Raw genomic sequence first — 8,026 nt, forward strand, 5'->3', positions numbered from 1 at the left:
TTATTCCATATTCTATTTTTTTATGTCGTATTCATACACCTTTATACAAGTTTTCATATAGTAGCAATTTAGAGATTGTTTTTACATTATAATGAGTTATTAAATCACTAGGTGAAAGAACCACGGATTAGTGATAATCCATGACTTGGTCACTTAGGATCCATCCACTTGAAACTAAACCGCGGTTCTTTCACCCAATGATATAATAACTCATCATCATCATCATATTAATATAAAAACTCTTGCATCATATCATCACCAACAACACTAGCTAATAATCATCATAATCATTATCACCAACACTATTTAATCATCATAGTCATAGTGTAGCTATGTAATCACCACCAACACTAGCTATTTAATCATCATAGTCATAGTGTAGCACATCATCATCTTCAAACTGATAATTCTAGCTAGCTAATCACTTCTGCTGCTCTCTCTCAGGTAAAATAGCATAGAACATGTGTAGCACTCCTGCTTCATCATATTGGAGCATGCAGATGAACATGTCTCCTAATTGTGGGCCGCGCTTCTGATTACTGCCCCCTAGTACTTCTCTGTTGCGATCCTTCATAATTTTGCTCCAGTCTTTGACTATTAAGACTTGCTGGCTTCGGGAAATCTTAAATGCACTAAAGTGCAATGTAGGATGTCTTGGCAATAAGCTAACCATTGTCATGCGACCTTGATGCTCGATCCATTGAGGCATAACTATCATCGGGAGTCCCTGTTGAAGAACATCGTAGTAACATACTTAGCAATGAAGTTTAGCTTAAAAATAATGTATGCAAAAGATGCACTGAGGACAAATAGTAAAAATCTTACCATCTTTCCTAAATAGATGTGACCGTAGTTCAATACGAACACTATTGGTCGCACGTTTTGAGTACTAAGATTTTGAAGCCTAGGAAAATAATTTGTCTTGACAGTATCAAGATCCTCAAGCCATGAAACATAATGACTTATCTCCTCGCAGTTTAGTTCAGCCCCGGGATAGTAGTAGGTCATGTCTACCAAGCGCCGGACATGTTTGCTAATATGCTGTCAATAGAAATTAGTTGTCAACTATTTTTGAATAAACAATATCGAATACATAAATATGGTTGAGAAACTCAGATAATGGTAGAATTGGAGACGTCTGCACATCGACCCAGATGTCGATATTACCTTCGATATCATCTTCCAGACGAATATCAAAGGTGATAAGCATATTAGGCTCAAATGCATAAGCCTTGCATAGTGCTCTCCAATTTTTGCATTCAAAATAGGTGTAGGTGTCTGCATTGTATAATTTTACGGCAAAAGTATAACCATGCTCGGTCCTCAAGTGAACTCTCTTTACCTTCATAGTTACCATAGGACTGAAACCAATCTTATCCAAGACAAAAATTCTTTCCTGACAGGGGATACGCTAGTACAATAGTAAAAATTAAAATTATAAGTTGAAGCAAAAGAAGCAGAAGTCATGCTTAATTATGAAAAGAGACTTGTCGTTGTGACTTACGGTATCCGCTTCGAAGGTCTCATCCAGCTTGATGCTGAAGCGCCTACCATCAACTAGGAAATGTCTGTCGCACAGGCTGCGCTCGTCTTCGCAGTATTCAGGCATACCGAAATACTTTTTGTTGTCAGACATTTCCTATGTTCATAGTTGAATCATTAATTGAAAATCGATCGAAGGCAACTACCAGAAAACTCAACACACAGATCACTATTACTCAATATGCGACGGGTTGACTTTAGGTCTGTCGAGTCTTCCTTCCTAAACTCTCATCTCACATATATGGTGGGCACACCCTCTCTGATATTGCGACCGTCGGTGATGATTTCTACTCCTTTCCCTAGTGCATTACAAATATCTAGCACAAGGAAAAGAAAGAGAAGCGACCCCCACGACAACAGTCGGCATTCTTCTTCTCTCATATATGGTGGACACTCCCTCACCGATTTTTCGACCGTCGATGATGGTCGCTACTCCTTCTTCCACTAGTGCATAAAAAAGGTCTAGCACGAAGAGAAGAAGGAGAAGCGACCCCCACGACCACAGTCGGCATTCTTCCTCTCTCAAATATATGTGGTGGACACTCTCCCTCACTGAAAGACACACATGGAGTCGAAACAGACCTAAAGTCAACACGTTCCATATATCGAGCAATGACATAGAAAAAATGCCATATGTTTTGCCGAAATATCATTGAATTCCCGTTCTGGCAAATCACAAGCACTCGATATGCCCTACATTGTAGCACAAGTCATGCTAAAATTCATGAAAATTTTCGGCATGACCTTTGCTAAAGACAGGACATATCGAGCGCCTGAAATTTGCCAGAACGGAAACGAATCAACATTCCGGCAAAACATAGACAACTTGGAGGCACATTGCAAACAAGAACACCAAGACATCCTCTATATTCAGAATGCATCATCATCGACATCAATGACATGGCAACTATATAGCACTAGGTTTTTCATCATCGACATTTACTGTTGGAAATATTCCCTAGAGGCAATAATAAATTGGTTATTATTATATTTCCTTGTTCATGATAATCGTTTATTATCCATGCTAGAATTGTATTGATAGGAAACCCAAATACATGTGTGGATACATAGACAACACCATGTCCCTAGTGAGCCTCTAGTTGACTAGCTCGTTGATCAATAGATGGTTGCGGTTTCCTAACCATGGACATTGGATGTCGTTGATAACGGGATCACATCATTAGGAGAATGATGTGATGGACAAGACCCAATCCTAAGCTTAGCACAAGATCGTGTAGTTCGTTTGCTAAAGAGCTTTTCTAATGTCAAGTATCATTTCCTTAGACCATGAGATTGTGCAACTCCCGGATACCGTAGGAATGCTTTGGGTGTACCAAACGTCACAACGTAACTGGGTGGCTATAAAGGTGCACTACAGGTATCTCCGAAAGTGTTTGTTGGGTTGGCACGAATCGAGACTGGGATTTGTCACTCCGTGTAAACGAAGAGGTATCTCTGGGCCCACTCGGTAGGACATCATCATAATGTGCACGATGTGACCAAGGAGTTGATCACGGGATGATGTGTTACGGAACGAGTAAAGAGACTTGCCGGTAACGAGATTGAACAAGGTATCGGGATACCGACGATCAAATCTCGGGCAAGTACTATACCGAATGACAAAGGGAATTGTATACGGGATTGATTGAATCCTTGACATCGTGGTTCATCCGATGAGATCATCGAGGAGCATGTGGGAGCCAACATGGGTATCCAGATCCCGCTGTTGGTTATTGACCGGAGAGTCGTCTCGGTCATGTCTGCGTGTCTCCCGAACCCGTAGGGTCTACACACTTAAGGTTCGGTGACGCTAGGGTTGTAGAGATATTAGTATGTGGTAACCCGAAAGTTGTTCGGAGTCCCGGATGAGATCCCGGACGTCACGAGGAGTTCCGGAATGGTCCGGAGGTAAAGATTTATATATGGGAAGTCTTGTTTTGGTCACCGGAAAGGTTTCGCGCATTATCGGTATTGTACCGGGAGTGCCGAAAGGGGTCCGGGGGTCCACCAAGGGGGTCCACCAGCCCCGGGGGGGCCACATGGGCTGTAGGGGTGTGCGCCTTGGCCTATATGGGCCAAGGGCACCAGCCCCAAGAGGCCCATGCGCCAAGAGATAAGATAAAGGGAGAGTTCTAACGGGGGAAGGCACCTCCTAGGTGCCTTGGGGAGGATGGACTCCTCCCTGGCCGCACCCTTCCTTGGAGGAAGGGCCAAGGCTGCGCCCCCCTCTCCCTTGGCCCTATATATAGTGGGGGAAGGGAGGGCAGCAAACCCTAAGCCCTGGCGCCCCCCTCTCCCTCCCGTGACACATCTCCCTCCTCCCGCAGCGCTTGGCGAAGCCCTGTTGGAATCCCGCTACTTCCACCACCACGCCGTCGTGCTGGTGGATCTCCATCAACCTCTCCTCCCCCCTTGCTGGATCAAGAAGGAGGAGACGTCGCTGCTCCGTACGTGTGTTGAACGCGGAGGTGCCGTCCGTTCGGCACTAGGATCATCGGTGATTTGGATCACGACGAGTACGACTCCATCAACCCCGTTCTCTTGAACGCTTCCGCTCGCGATCTACAAGGGTATGTAGATGCACTCCTTCCTTCTCGTTGCTAGTAAACTCCATAGATTGATCTTGGTGATGCGTAGAAAATTTTGAATTTCTGCTACGTTCCCCAACAGTGGCATCATGAGCTAGGTCTATGCGTAGTTTCTATGCACGAGTAGAACACAAAGTAGTTGTGGGCGTCGATTTTGTCAATTTACTTGCCGTTACTAGTCTTATCTTGATTCGGCGGCATCGTGGGATGAAGTGGCCCGGACCGACCTTACACGTACACTTACGTGAGACAGGTTCCACCGACTGACATGCACTAGTTGCATAAGGTGGCTAGCGGGTGTCTGTCTCTCCCACTTTAGTCGGATCGGATTCGATGAAAAGGGTCCTTATGAAGGGTAAATAGAAATTGGCATATCACGTTGTGGTTTTTGCGTAGGTAAGAAACGTTCTTACTAGAAACCCATAGCAGCCACGTAAAACATGCAACAACAATTAGAGGACGTCTAACTTGTTTTTGCAGGGTATGCTATGTGATGTGATATGGGCCAAAAGGATGTGATGAATGATATATGTGATGTATGAGATTGATCATGTTCTTCTAATAGGGATCACGACTTGCATGTCGATGAGTATGACAACCGGCAGGAGCCATAGGAGTTGTCTTAATTTATTGTATGACCTGTGTGTCAATGAAAACGCCATGTAATTACTTTACTTTATTGCTAACCGTTAGCCATAGTAGTAGAAGTGATAGTTGGCGAGACAACTTCACGAAGACACAATTATGGAGATCATGGTGTCATGCCGGTGACGAAGGTGATCATGCCGCGCCTCGAAGATGGAGATCAAAGGCGCAGGATGATATTGGCCATATCACGTCACTTTATGATTTGCATGTGATGTTTATCATGTTTACATCTTCTTTGCTTAGAACGACGGTAGCATAAATAAGATGATCCCTCACTAAAATTTCAAGAGTCGTGTTCCCCCTAACTGTGCACCGTTGCGAAGGTTCGTTGTTTTGAAGCACCACGTGATGATCGGGTGTGATAGGTTATAACGTTCGAATACAACGGGTGTTGACGAGCCTAGCATGTACAGACATGGCCTCGGAACACATGCGAAACACTTAGGTTGACTTGACGAGCCTAGCATGTATAGACATGGCCTCGGAACACAAGAGATCGAAAGGTCAAACATGAGTCGTATAGTAGATGCGATCAATATGGAGATGTTCACCGATGATGACTAGTCCGTCTCACGTGATGATCGCACACGGCCTAGTTTGACTCGGATCATGTATCACTTAGATGACTAGAGGGATGTCTATCTGAGTGGGAGTTCATTAAATAATCAGATGAACTTAATTATCATGAACATAGTCAAAAGGTCTTTGCAAATTATGTCATAGCTTACGCTTTAGTTCTACTGTTTAAGATATGTTCCTAGAGAAAATTTAGTTGAAAGTTGGTAGTAGCAATTATGCGGACTGGGTCCGTAAACTGAGGATTGTCCTCATTGCTGCACAGAAGGCTTATGTCCTTAATGCACCGCTCGGTGTGCTGAACCTTAGCGTCGTCTATAGATGTCGCGAAACATCTGACATACACGTTTTGATGACTACGTGATAGTTCAGTGCGTAATGCTAACGGTTTAGAATTGTGGCACCAAAGACGTTTTGAAACGTCGCAGAACATATGAGATGTTCCAAAGACTGAAATTGGGATTTCAGACTAATGCCCACGTCAAGAGGTATGAGACCTCTGACAAGTTTCTTAAGCCTGCAAAATAAGGGAGAAAAGCTCAATCGTTGAGCATGTGCTTAGATTGTCTGAGTACTACAATCACTTGAATCGAGTGGGAGTTAATCTTCCAGATAAGATAGTGATGGCTCTCCATAGTCACTGCCACCAAGCTATTAGAGCTTCGTGATGAACTATAACATATCAGGGATAGACATGATGATCCTTGAGCAACTCGCGATGTTTGACACCGCGAAAGTAGAAATCAAGAAGGAGCATCAATTGTTGATGGTTGGTAAAACCACTAGTTTCAAGAAGGGCAAGGGAAGAAGGGATACTTCATGAAACAGCAAATCATTTGCTGCTCTAGTGAAGAATCCCAAGGTTGAACCCAAACCCGAGACTAAGTGCTTCTGTAATGAGGGGAACGGTCACTGAAGCAGAACTACCCTAGATACTTGGTAGATGAGAAGGCAGGCAAGGTCGACAGAAGTATATTGGATATACATCATATGAATGTGTACTTTACTAGTACTCCTAGCAGCACCAGGGTATTAGATACCGGTTCAGTTGCTAAGTGTTAGTAACTCGAAATAAAAGCTGCGGAATAAACGGAGACTAGCTAAAGGTGAGATGACGATATGTGTTGGAAGTGTTTCCAAGGTTGATGTGATCAAGCATCGCATGCTCCCTCTACCATCGAGATTGGTGTTAAACCTAAATAATTGTTATTTGTTGCGTTGAGCATAAACATGATTGGATTATGTTTATCGCAATACGGTTATTCATTTAAGGAGAATAATGGTTACTCTGTTTATTTGAATAATACCTTCAATGGTCTTGCACCTAAAAATGAATCTCGATCGCGGTGATACACATGTTCGTGCCAAAAAAAATATAAAATAGTAATGATAGTACCACATACTTGTGGCACTGCCTTTTGAGTCATATTGGTATAGAACACATGAAGAAGCTCCATGTAGATGGATCTTTGGACTCACTCGATTTTGAAAAGATTGAGACATGCGAACCATGTCTATTGGTATATATGCATGAAGAAACTCCATGCAGATGGATCGTTTGGACTCACTTGATTTTGAATCACTTGAGACATGCAAATCATACCACATGGGCAAGATGACTGAAAGGCCTCGTTTTCAGTAAGATGGAATAAGAGAGCAACTTGTTGGAAGTAATACATTTTTATGTATGCAGTCCAATGAGTGCTGAGGCATGCAGTGGATATCATTATGTTCTTACTTCACAGATGATTTGAGTAGATGCTGAGTGTATTTACTTGATGAAACACAAGTCTGAATTATTGAAAGGTTCAAGTAATTTCAGAGTGAAGTTGAAGATCGTCGTGACAACAGGATAAAATATCTATGATATGATCATAGAGATATCTGAGTTATGAGTTTGGCACACAATTAAGACAAATTGGAAAGTGTTTCACAATTAATACCGCCTGGAACACCACAGTGTGATGGTGTGTTCGAACATCATAACTGCACCCTATTGGATATGGTGCATACCATGATGTCTCTTATCGAATTACAACTATCGTTTATGGGTTAGGCATTAGAGACAACCGCATTCACTTTAAATAGGGCACCACGCAATTCCGTTGAGACGACACCGTATGAACTATGGTTTAGAGAAACCTAAGCTGTCGTTTCTTAAAAGTTTGGGGCTGCGATGCTTATGTGAAAAAGTTTCAGGCTGATAAGCTCGAACCCAAAGCGGATAAATGCATCTTCATAGAATACCCAAAACAGTTGGGTATACCTCCTATTTCAGATCTGGAAGCAAAAGTAATTGCTTCTAGAAACGAGTCCTTTCTCGAGGAAAAGTTTCTCTCGAAAGAATTGAGTGGGAGGATGGTGGAGACTTGATAAGGTTATTGAACCGTCACTTGAACTAGTGTGCAGCAGGGCACATGAAGTTGTTCCTGTGGCACCTACACCAATTGAAGTGGAAGCTTATGATAGTGATCATGAAACTTCGGATCAAGTCACTACCAAACCTCGTAGGTCGACAAGGATATGTACTACTCCTGAGTGGTACGTAATCCTATCTTAGATATCATGTTGTTAGACAATACTGAACCTACGAGCTATGGAGAAGCGATGGTGGGCCCATATTCCGACAAATGGTTAGAAGGCATGAAATCTAAGATAGGATCCATGTATCA

Source organism: Aegilops tauschii, chromosome 2 (genome assembly GCF_002575655.3).
Source record: "Aegilops tauschii subsp. strangulata cultivar AL8/78 chromosome 2, Aet v6.0, whole genome shotgun sequence".
In the NCBI taxonomy this organism is placed as follows: Eukaryota; Viridiplantae; Streptophyta; class Magnoliopsida; order Poales; family Poaceae; genus Aegilops; species Aegilops tauschii.